The 12,749-nt window shown below is 42.7% G+C and overlaps 1 long non-coding RNA gene across 2 annotated transcripts in view; it reads left to right on the top strand.

Annotated features, from left to right (window-relative positions):
• LOC135916012 (uncharacterized) overlaps positions 1-12,749 on the top strand; it is a 61,139-nt gene that overhangs the window by 35,039 nt on the left and 13,351 nt on the right. For both annotated transcript variants that reach the window (XR_010568810.1, XR_010568809.2), the window contains exons 6-7: positions 4,779-4,862; positions 11,330-11,427. This is a non-coding gene — a long non-coding RNA (uncharacterized lncRNA). The remainder of the gene's footprint in view (positions 1-4,778; positions 4,863-11,329; positions 11,428-12,749) is intronic.

The following is a 12,749-nucleotide window of genomic DNA, read 5'->3' as shown; positions in this document are numbered from 1 at the left end:
TGTTATACTAGGTGTTTCTACGAAGATTTTTGTAGTATTTAAAATTCGATATATTGAAATAAATGGATGGTTCCTTCAGAGACATGCCATGAGCGTTGGTGACCATGGCATGACGGGTGATATGGAGTAATTCGTTGCCAACATTTAATGTCAGCAGGCTCACCATTATCGGCAAATTGAAACAAGCCCTCCGCATAAGCCATCTCAACCTCTGGATCTGGGAAATTTTAATTGGGCACTGGCAATGAATGCAAATTGTCACTTTCAGAAGAATGGACTGCATGACAGGCTGCAGCCTGTCATGTCTTCTCAAGCTTTTCTCGCGTGGAAAAATGCGTGTAGACGGAGCAAAGGCTTGGTCACTCTTTATTCTTCCTCAAAATATTGATGGGAAAAAAAAAAGCACTGGGGTGACAGATCTTTAGCTGCTCAAATGTAAGGCGGCTCACAACATCGCATGCTGTGATGAAAGTAAGGCTTGGCTTTTAAATAAAATCTGTTGTAAACAAAACAACGCTTTGTTTGAGTAAGGAAAAGTACAAAAAATACCTTACTCCATTTTGCATGTCGTGCATCCAGCTAGCTTATTCTGTCGCTTCGATGACTACCATAGAAACAAGATGCATTTATGTGTTATTCAGGCAGATCTTAGTTTCACATTTTCTGGCATATTAACGGGCACCACTTTTTTCCAGCATACCTCTGTAGCCACCTTATCATGCTTTTTCAATGCTGGAGCAAAAAAACATGGCGTACCTTCCAAATCACCGTAGACTTGCACAGGGTACAACTGTTTGTTTTTTGCCTCAACCCTTCTGTCGTAGGTCAAGCATGCTCTTGATAAATTGAGTCATTCTTGACAACTAAAAGTTGCTGCCTTTAAATCCACTTCAACATAGAGCACAGAGAAGTAGCAGTGTCTTCTGAAGTGTAGAATATCGTGTTTATGATTATCATGGCAGAGTTAGTTGCCTATAGGAGAATGTACAGGGTGTTTCACGTAACTTGAACCAAGGATTTAAAGAAGTATGTTAACCGCAACTGAATGAAACCAACGACATATGGTTTTCTGTCATGTGGCACTCTGTTGTGTATTTATATTGCGCATAATTGCTTAATGAGCTAATACCAATAATGCAATATTTTTAATATTCACTTTAGGGCTGTTTCATTACGTTGTGGAGGGCATTCCAAAACAACCGATCCATTTTCTTGTGGCAACGTACATGCTGCATGGCGATTTTTTTCGGGCATTTAAAGAAAGCCAGTGAAATCTGAAATAAAATCACGTGACTGCGCTCGTGAGCTAATGTATTGTAGCGCTTTCAACCGCGTGCATCAAGCCAATTTTATCATGGACGACAGTGCTTCCTTTCGGTGTGCCACCATCAAAGATGCTGACGCACCTTGAAGCCCCTGCCTAGAGCCATGGCCAGTCACTTCGCCACGGTCCGCGCGCTCGGTGAGCGCAGTCACATGGCTTTATTTCATATTTTGCAGGCTTTCCTTAAACGCTGGAAAAAATCACACAGCATGTACGTTGCTACAAAAAATTGGATTGGTCATTTTGGAATGGCCTCTACAATGTGACGAAACACACTTGGCCTGAAAGTCAATAGTAAAAATTTTTCATAATTGATCTTGGTTAATCACCTAATTATGCGCAATATAAAAATTCCCTAAGGAGTGCCACTGACGGCAGGCAATATGTCGTTGGTTTCATTTAGTCGCATTTAACCATTTCTTTAAAGTCCTTTGTTCAAATTACGTGAAACAACCTGTGTAATGGTTTGGTATTAAGTAAATATTTAGAAATGTAATAAATTGGCCAAGTCTAATTTAGTCTAATTGGCAAATTTACTGGCTTTGTAGTCATCTAAAAGCAACATTTAGCACTACTGGGCTATGTGCCCATTCCATTTCAACTGCATTCTTGAATCTCGTGCTCACATTCCATCTGCTTAAGTGGTGCCATCATTTCATTCCGGGTGTTTCAAAATGCATAATGATTCTGGAACCATTTTAACTGCAGAGATGCAACTCTGCTCTGTATTCAGTTTATGCCACGGGTATGAGAGAGTGCTCAAATAGGCAGTTGGGTCCGTTGATTTATTCTGTCCTCATAAGCTCCACAGTGGACTATTGCGCGAGGGGAGGGGGGGCAAAAAAGTAACTAAGGAGTGGAAGTCACTCATTCTTGGTCTATCTCAAGAATTGATATGTGCCATCCTTTAATATTTATCCGGTGCTCGTAGAATTGAAGCCACGTCACACGGGACCCCCCAAGGGCAGCAGCTTGATGCTTTAGCGCGCTGCGCTGTAAATGCATTGTGGATAGTACAGGAGCAATTCTCAGCATTTACATGCACCAGCGCGTTGTGCATCTCGGAGGACACGCGCAGGCATTGCGGCGGCGGCGCCAGATGGCGCAGCGTGTCCGGAGAGCATTGCGAGAGTGGAGCCCGGCTGCAGCGCACGCCTCATATAGGACGCGGTTCGGTGGTGTCAATACGATGTTTATGCAGTGCTGATCGCATGAACATCGACATTCATCTTGAGGTAGGTTCTGTCGAAATTTTAGAGCGCAGCTCTTAAACGCCCGTACCTGCGTGCCTCGGCGGCGTAGCCGAACGAACGAGCAGAAGCAAATGAAAGAACGGGCGCGGGAGGGGATGAAATACGGCGAGAGCGCGAGGAGGAATGCGTTTGCGCATTGGCGGCAGCGGCGTCACCGGCCGTGCGGGGGAAAAAATATCAGAAAGCTCGCCTTCGCGCATAGCGTTCACCGCAAGCGTTTTCCTGTTAAGATTGCAGTTGCATAAGCTGCAGTTTCCGGAAAGCGGCAACTGTGTGGCCGGTCTAGCGCCGCGCGCGTCGTGGCGCTGCCAGTCGGTGCGGTGATCGCGGTGCGTTGTCTCGATATATTGCGAAATGAAAAGGCGTATACAGCTGCGCTCAAATTTCGCATTGGGGAGTATCGTAATCGTCCTTTTTTCTTTTTTTCGTGCGTCAATTTCGAACTCCTCGTGTTCTGCTGTTCGCTTGTGTGTCGCTACGTGCAGTACTTAATCTGCCTAAATTCATGATTACCTTGGGGCCGCCCGTCTCGCGAATCGACGTCCAACCGGTGCAGGCATGGAGGAAGAAAAAACTGGCTGTGGCTTAGCTAAGGTTAAGCCCAGGATGCGAAGCATACTAGCCTTTATTTTAACGCGACAGCGTTAAGGAGCTCGTGTAGCAGAAAAGCCGGTGTCGTCGGCGTCGGCTCAGGCGTGCGGCGCTTGCTCAGGCGCACATTTCGTTGTCGCGCCGAACGCTGCGTTGCTCGACGCTCACCGCGTCCGATGCGGGGCGCGTAGTCGCTGCGCCGTAGCAAAGCCACCTAGAAACAGTCTGTAGCACGCCGCAACCTTCGCTTCTCATTCCAACGAGAATCTCTGTCTCCAGGAGGCATCTCACCTCGTGAGTGTCTAGCAGAGGCAAGCGCAGCTGCTTATATACCGCCGCGACGCCGCGAGCGACGGCGCGAGTTGGAGCCCCGTTTCTCCTCTGTCGTGACGTCACGGGGTCACGTGGTCAGCCTTGAAGGCGACGGCGCGAGTTGGAGCCCCGTTTCTCCTCTGTCGTGACGTCACGGTGTCACGTGGTATTGAAGGCGACACCGCCGCGCCTGAGGAGCTGGGTTGAGCTCTAGTAATATGCTTCGCATAAAACAACCGCGCACTTTGACGTACGATCACGTGTTGGGCCGACGCATGTGGCTTCAATATCGTTGTGGTTTCCTTGCTCCATGGATTCAGGGTCCCGGTCCAGCTAGCTACATGCTCACTAAAATCGGCTAAAATGTCTGGACTGTCTCCCGTCACGCAGAAACTTAGGGTGCCTGAATGGTCTCTTCTTTCCATTCCTCCCTCAATAATCAATGCGGCGGCATTAATTTAGACGCAAGGGCGAGCAGAGGTTGACCACTCGATCTGTAGCACTATATATCATTGGCATGCCTCCACGGCTCATGTTCTCTGGTGAAATGGCGCAATGTGCTCTGGAACATCGGTCATGAATCAGGCGGTGAAAAAACTGTCATAAGTTTTTTAAATAAATAAATTAAGGTGAAATTAAATAAGTATCTTGCAAGTGAGCTTTAAAGTGTCTACAGGTGCAGATATATATATATCAGTTATCTAAGTATTACATAAAACAATTATGTGAGCATAACTATTAAGAACAATTTTAGCATCCAATTATTTTTGTCTCACGCAGCAGTATGCAGAGGGCTTCACAAACGTTCCAGTGGCTGTAACCCAGTACGGTAGCCTCAAAGGAAAAATTACAGGAAGAGTTAAATTCAAGCCATGCTTTTGGAAAGGTTCTTCTAAATATTTATACCATTGAATAATGAGACGACAGCAGGCCAAAAAGTGTTGCAGAGATTCATTCTCATTGCATAAAGGACACAATGGTGATACATGCCAGACCAGACCTGTGGAGGTGAAAGTTAAGTGCGAAAACTCGATCGGCACCGGTCGTAATCTCGTACGTAATCGTTACTTCAATTTTTGTAACGTTTGTTTTTCCTGCTATGATACATAGGTGTTCTGCTGTGATGATACTTCCTCCATCTGCTCTCGCGTTGGTCTTCGTTCCATCGCGCGCGCTCCACCTCTCGCGTTCAACTTCTTTTTCTATGGTTCGACCGTGCCCGATCGAACAGACGTTTGAGGTAGGCCTGTTTTGTGTACAGATGCAATTTGGAAACCAGTCGTTTCTCTTTCTTGCAGGCTTTCTCCATAGCGGTTGCAACTGATCGGCGAGAGCTGGGCCATGGCTGGAGCGAAGCCAGTTAAAGTAGTCGTTGAGTATTGGTAAGTTCTGCGACGCTCTGAGTAACTATATGATAGTTTCGCTCAGCTGAGTCGCGTAGTACATGCAGGAATAAAGAAAAGATAACAGAAGAAAAGAGGGGAAATACTCAAGCGAAAAAAACTGGCTAGCGTTCGCGTTTGGAACGCACTTTACCTACACTAGCTCTTGAAACGGTTGCACCCTTTGGGGTGTATATTTGTCCCACAACGATGATCGTCATCTGCCTTGCTTGCGTTTCCTTTCCTGAAAACTCGCTGCTCGCTACTTTCCTGTCGAGAATGCTGCGTCACACTGATAACGTGCATGCCGTTCGTGACTGGGAAGTACTGGGATGGCCGCGTTAGAGAAAGGAAACGCGGGCAAGACGGATGACGATTATCGTTGTGGGACAAGATAAGCCCCAAAGGGTGTAAATTTTTCTAAAATTCCAAGAAAAGTTTACACCTTTTGAGTCGTATCTTGCCACACAACAATAATTAAACGTCATCTGTCTTGTCCGCATTTCCCTTTCACGCTGCGAGCCCGGTACTTCCCATGGAGTGACGAACGGCATGCGCGTTATCAGCATTACATAGCAATTGCCGACAGGAAAGTAGCGGGCGCGGCGTTTTCAAGAAAGGAAACGCGAGCATGCAAGGCAGATCGATTATTGCACTCTAAAAAACGTTCGCACCCTTTGGGGTGTATCTCTGCCACAAAACGATAATCGTCATCTGCCGTGATGCGTTTCCTTTCTGTAACGCGGCGATCCCGGTACTTTCCAGTAACGAACGGCATGCGCGTTATCAGCATGACATAGCATTCCCGACAGGAAAGTAGCGGGCGCGGCGTTTTCAAGAAAGGAAACGCATCAAGGCAGATGACGATTATCGTTGTGTGGCATATATACACCCCAAAAGGTGCAAACATTTTTAGAGTGTGTTGTGTCGTAAATATACATCCCAAATGGTGTAAGCTTTTCTTTAGTGTACTCTTAAGCAAAATTACACCCTTTTGCCAAACAACGATAATGGTCATCTGTCTTGCCCGCATTTCCTTTCTTTAACGCGGCGTGCCTGGTGCTTTCCACTAAGGAACCGCATGCGCGTTATCAGCATGACAAAGCATTCCCGACAGGAAACTAGCGGGCGCGGCGTTTTCGAGAAAGGAAATGCAAGCAAGGAAGATGACGATTATCGCTGTGTGGCAGAGAGACACCCCAAAGGGTGTAACCTTGTCTAAGAGTGTACACTCTTAAAACGGTTGCACCCTTTGGGGTGTATATTTGTCCCACAACAATAATCGTCATCTGTCTTGCTTGCTTTTCCTTTCTTGAAAACTCGGCGCTCGCTACTTTCCTGTCGAGAATGCTGCGTCACACTGATAACGCGCATGCCGCTCGTGACTGGGAAGTACCAGGCTCGCAGCGTTAAAGAAAGGAAACGTGGGCCAGACAGATGACGATTATTGTTGTGGGACAAGATACGCCCCAAAGGGTGTAAATTTTTCTAGGAGTGTCCACTCTAAAAAAATTTTGCATTCTTTGGGGTGTATCTCCAACACAACGATAATCGTCATCTGCCTTGCTTGCGTTTCCTTTCTTGAAAATGCCGCGCCCCCTACTTTCCTGTCGGGAATGCTATGTCATGCTGATAACGTGCATGCGGTTCGTTACTGGAAAGTACTGGGTGTGCAGCGTTAAAGAAAGGAAATGCAGACAACACAGATGACGATTATCGTTGTGTGGCAAGATACGACTCAAAGGGGATAAACTTTTCTTAGAGTGTACGTTTGTATTCGAGCTTGCATGGTACGTTCTCAAAGTTAAACTATTATATTAATTTGAATTACAAAATTGCGGTGTGAGCTACGCATGCCAATGAATTAAGCTTGCACAGGTGTTTACTTTTACGGACAAAATTTTCACGATAATGTACACTCTTAGGCAAATTTACTCCCTTTGTGCTGTATCTCTGCTACACAACAGTAATCATCATCGGCCTTGCTTGCGTTTCCTTTCTTGAAAACGCAGCGCCTGCTACTTTCCTGTCGGGAATGCTATGTCACGCTGATAACGCGCATGCCGTTCGTTACTGGGAAGTACCGGGCTCACCGCTTTAAAGAAAGGAAATGCGGACAAGACAGATGACGATTATCGCTGTGGCAAAAGGGTGTAATTTTACTTAAGAGTGTAGTTGGCAAATACACAATTGAAAAATATTTGAATCCATCTTAATCACTAATTTTTGTTAATTATGTATTTGCAGACTAGTCTTCTGCAAAAATTTTGTCTGAAAGTGTAGCACAGCAGTTAATTATTTTTGTAATGATTGCGTGTTCGATCCCGGCCGCTGTGGTCACCTCGGTCGCATTTCGATGGGGGCGAAATACCTTGTGTACTTGGTGCACGTTAATTATAAGGAACCCAAGATGGTAAAGAATATTCCATGGATTCCCTTACCATGGTGTACCTCATAATGTAATTGAATTAAATTCATTACTTGTTCAACTTTGCGACTATGGCACATGTGTTTATATACAAACTTGAAGATAATCTTGTTCGAAGACAAATCCGTTTTATTTGACACTTCCAATGTGTTTAAAGTTTATTTGTCCTGACTGCTTACAGTAACGGGGGCAGAGGTGAAAGGCTACATAGTCTGACAAAAGGCCTGTGCTCCTGTTACAGTTCTGCATGCAGGCCAATGAACATGACGCAATACTGCATCTGTAATCACTTCAAGAAAAAAATTATCCTTCAGCAGAAGAAAAAGAGAGAGAGAGAGAGATAAAAAAAAAACGAGACAACTAGCTATGGCATTAGTCGTGGTACATTGTCAACATTGACACAACTAAGTTAACACAGACTTGCATATAATGTGAAATCAAGCAAAAAACATCTGTATTATACAGTGCAAAATGACAAAGTGTGACAGGACAAACATAAGACACTTCATTATTTATCCAAACTCAATATCGTTGGGGCTGCTGTTATGCCTGCAATAAGTGACCAACTCACCCAAGAACTTGTTTTACTGAAGTATATTTCTTCTACATTGGGCCCTTCTTTCTGTGTTAACCTGAAAGCAGTGATTGTCCATGTCTGTCAGTGTTCCTTTTTTTTTGTCTGTGTGTGTTTTTCACGCTGCTGTTATGCCTTCAATATCGTGACCGGTCAGGATGGAATTGACCATGGTACCAGAATGTTTATGATCAGAATCTATGATGTAAGCTATTTAGCAATGTTGGTACTTGGTATTCTATGGGTTGCTTACCACAATTTGTCCTCAGTGGTGGTGCTTTTTTTTGCGTTAGTGCTGACATGTTGTATTTTGTACTTGCTGATGTGGTCTGGAGACATCCATGCTTGCTTTGCATAGCCTAATGTAAAAGCTTGAAATAGTATAGTTGTGTTAGTTTTAGCAATGAATATTCTAAAAAAGGTGGTTAATTTTGAAGTCCCTAATAAGGCCATGATATTGTTCGAATACTTGTAGAACTTTTTTCTGCAGAATTAGTAGTTTTTGATAATTAGTTTGTGTGGTCGTACCCCACGCCAAAATACAGTATGTTACTCTAGAATAGAACAGAGCATAATATAATGCATTTTCTAACCATATAGGTATGACTGGAATGACTTTGTATAAGCACCCAACAATCCTACTAAGTTCTGTTGTTAGTTTCTTTACATGTGCATTCCACATCAGGCCTTCAGTAAAGAAACACCTAAGAACTTCTGGCTTTTTACCTGCTCTGTCAGCCCTCACAAAATAGTTGTTTTGTATTTACGTGGCTTATTCATTGGAGCAAATATTGTGTATTTTGTTTTACTAACATTTAGTTGTAATTTACTTGAATTAAGCCAAACTGCCAGCTTATTTAGGTAATTATTCACCTGGCGCTCAAGTTCCTGAATGTATATATCGCTGAAAAAAATATTAGTGTCATCTGCATATATTATTAGCTTGGGAAAATATTGGATGTCACTGAGATTGCTTATGCAAATTATGAACAAGCAGAGGGCTGAGTATTAATCTCTGCAGTACTCCTCTGGTTATAGTTGCATAAGTCGATGCACTGTAATTATTTATGCTAATGCTAATCTATTGATAGCAGTTCGTTAGGTAGTCTTTCATTATCTTTCATCAGCTACACATACACCATACTTGCTGTGTTTGTACATGAAGACTTCATGACAAACCGATTTAAATTCCGTCCTAGAATTTATAAACAAACCCAGTTTGTAGAGCCTATGTTCAATGTTTTTGATGAGTTCATGTTTAATATTCAAGAGGGCTGCTTCACTGGATATTCTTCTGGAAGCCATACTGCACCTCACTGATCACATTCTACACTTGATAAAGAATCTGTACAACTGAGCGTTTATTGCATTCTGAAATGCGTTCGATAAAAGTGGAAGGAAGGAGATTGGTTTTTAGTAAGCGAATTGTCATTTGTCACCTCCTTTGAAAAACACAGCATGCACTCACTATATTGAGCGGTTTGAGAAAACACCAGGTTCAAACATTCTATTAATTATTTAAACGATGATTGGGGCTATAATATTGGCTATGTATTTTAAACGAGTTGTCTTAACCTTGTCGAAACCAGCCACTACTTTATTAATAAAACTTGGGCAAATTTGTTAATATGCATTGAAGCCATGGTAACATAATCGAACACGGACAACGAAGAGGACAGGTGACCACGGGCGCTAACTCACATTAGGTTTATTGTGTCGACCCTAGAAAAATAGGAAATCGTCTATAGGATTTCATATTTATGATTTCTCATGTTTCTTTGGTCGACCCAATAAACCACTTGTGAGTTAGCACCCATGGTGTCCAGTCCTCTTCATTGTCCATGTTCTTTTGTGCTACAATGGCTTCCATACACTACATTATTCTTGATCTGGCATATTAATTGCATTACTGTCTCTGATGTCACAGAGGTAAACACTACAGAGTTTGTATGGCTGAATTCATTTAATATAGAATAAGGCATTGTATTCACTTTTGTATTCTGCACTGGTCACAAAATACTCATTCATCTTAGTAGCTGCTTCTCTATCCAACAGGATGCCTGCACTGGAATCTCACCATAAAATATAAATTATTCATATTCATATCCAATTTATTCATAAGAAGTCTTCATAATTTAATTTGCTGCTACTCTTGCGTACATCCACCAATCGAGCATACCTTGTGAAACTGCAGCACCTGCAACATTAAGACCTATTCTAATGGTTTTCCCAGAGATTGCAAAAACATGTATTTTCCTGGTATAATTTCAAGCCTGTTTGCCACAGTGCAATCAGCCACAGTGTGTGGCCTCCTCGAGTACAGACCCCCTTTGAAATCATGGTCACAGATGCCACGTGCCGTGCATCCAATTTCGGCTGCTTTTTTCTAGCTTTTGAATAATAAAGTGTGTTCTATAAAGTAACCTTTTGGGCAACTTTCCTAATTTCGAAGTCGCTAAAATGTTGTAAATTGTACTGTCATGTTCCCTCAAAAGAAGTCGCTAGTTACTGAATAGAAAAATTTGTCGCTGAACAGACCAAAAAGTCGTCAAACTTAGCAACAAAATTTCCAAAATAACAACACTAAGCATGTCTTGTCATAATCTATGTAAATATGCCCAGGCACATACAGCTCACTATAGATTTCATTGTTTGCTCTTCATTCCGTTACCTGCGAGATTGGCACTTTTTAATATATATTGTTATATATTGTTGCACAAGTTTAGCAAAAGCATTACATATAGGCAAATTTCTTGCATATATAGATGCCCATAATAAAAATGCATGCCTTGTTTTTCACTTAATAAATGTGCTCATTCACCTCTTAGTATATATTTACAGGCCTCATGTGCAACTTTCCTACTTCTAGGCATGCTGTGTCATTTCACCACAATATGTACATGCATTATTAACATACATTTGGCATTACTGCCAGAATTTAACGTAATACTGGTGGAAAAGTTTGCAGCTGTTTTCCTTTTGACTATTCTTGGGTATAGCTTGATAAGATGGCTGCTGTTGGCTCGGTAAACGACATCTGGCAATTCTCCATCATCGTTTAATTTCATTACCTTGAGGTTCAGTCCCCATGAGAATGTGGCTGCCGAGACTAGGAATAAGACCCGTAACCTCATGCTCTGCAGGCTAATGCCATGCCACTGAGCCATCATTGTTGTTCACTTAGTAGGTGCATTCATATCTGTATGATGGAATGCAACTTTTTCCGTTGGAAGCACAAGCGGCATTGCCTTGTAAGTGCATCAGACCAACTTCTTACAAAGCTGTCAATCCTGCAAATGTTTGCCAAGTGAAGTACGTGCCTCCTGCTGCTTCAAAATGAGCACCCCTGTTCGAAAACTTGCCACGTTGCTCACCGCCTCATGCTTAGTCTGATGTTTCATGAATACATGGTTCTCTGTTGTTTGTAATGACATTTCTCTGTTTATTTTTATTTCATTTTCTCAGTGGGGGATGAGGATACAGCCCTCGCTTCGAGGAACTGAAGAAGCAGATCCTTGCGAAGCTGCCAAATGCCACTGTGACTGGCACCGTAGGACGCAACAGTAAGTGGATTGTCTACCATTGCGACAGTGAAGTGAGCTTGCTTCATACATAGTGGCCTGTTTATAGGAGCGCGCACAGTTTCGTACAAAGATTACTAGTGGGAATCTGGCACTGTGATTGTTCAGCTACCATGGGGATGGTGGTTAGTGGACGAATTTGTCTAATCCGCATTCTTGTGGTGTTATTCATTATGGCTTCTCGTTCTAAATCTCCGAGATATTGTACGTCTCTAAGTGCATGAAGGCAACAAGTTTCTGCGTACATGCATAATTACTGCAAGTGGTTGCGTTTATAATGTAACATATTGTGGAAAATAATCAGTTTACAGAGTCACAAGGCTGTTTGAAGCGATAAGGGCATAATTCAGGCAAATAAATGTGTGCTACTCATCAATCTTGTGCTGGCTGAACCTTCATACTTGAAGCTCCCATTGACAGTAGCACCTGAGTGTAGGAATTTTTTTTGGAAAATCTGCGGGACTTCGAGGGATCAACCACCTTTTCCATTAACCTCAAGATTCCAAGCGTTTCATGTCCTTGTCTCTCTAGAACAGCTGACGGGTATGTTTTGCTGCAGGCACCACAAGTTTCCAGCTAAAGTGATAAAGTTATATAAATTGATACAGCAGTAGATAAAGATAGATAAAGTGGTGTATAGAACAGAACTTGTTGGAATTGAATTGCATTTAAACATGAAGGCACGTAACTTAAAAGATGACGTGAACAAATGAACAGGATCAGCACTGTTACTGTGAAAATAACAGTGCCAGCTCTCATGATATGACATGTCCAATTCATAATTGGCAACTTGCAGCCGAGCACTGATAATAAAGAGGGTAATTAAGTTGCAGTTCAGCATGAAAGAAAAGGCAGTTTGGCTGTTGTATTATTCTATGGAACTATTCACTGATACTGCAGCTTCTTGCACAGTTCCGTCAGAGCTACGTTTGGGAATGTGACACTCTGTTGTGAGCATCAGCGGTTTTTGACAATACCCGTCGTGAAAATCTTCAACTCCAGGCATGCTCTGGTACTTTTCTATGGGGGTTTACTGATATGTTGTTGGTGGGCAACAGAATGAAGTTTGTGGCCAACTATCACCTGCCTAAATAGTGCTCAAATCCAGATGAAAAAAAGTGCTGACTGAAAATACAACTTGATAAGCTTTGCTAACAGTACATGCCTAGGTGCGTTAATGTTTTAATGTTGTATTCTAAATATGCTGTTTTATAGTTAGTTTTCTTTTGTCCACAGTTAATGCGATAGTTGGCAAACTTTCATGTGTTGATTACTGCGTCCAGGTTTTTGTGTGTGTTTTTGTG

Source organism: Dermacentor albipictus, chromosome 4 (genome assembly GCF_038994185.2).
Source record: "Dermacentor albipictus isolate Rhodes 1998 colony chromosome 4, USDA_Dalb.pri_finalv2, whole genome shotgun sequence".
Taxonomy (NCBI): domain Eukaryota; kingdom Metazoa; phylum Arthropoda; class Arachnida; order Ixodida; family Ixodidae; genus Dermacentor; species Dermacentor albipictus.
The sequence above is the reverse complement of the archived record's forward strand: the minus strand, read 5'-3'. Positions and strand labels throughout refer to the sequence as shown.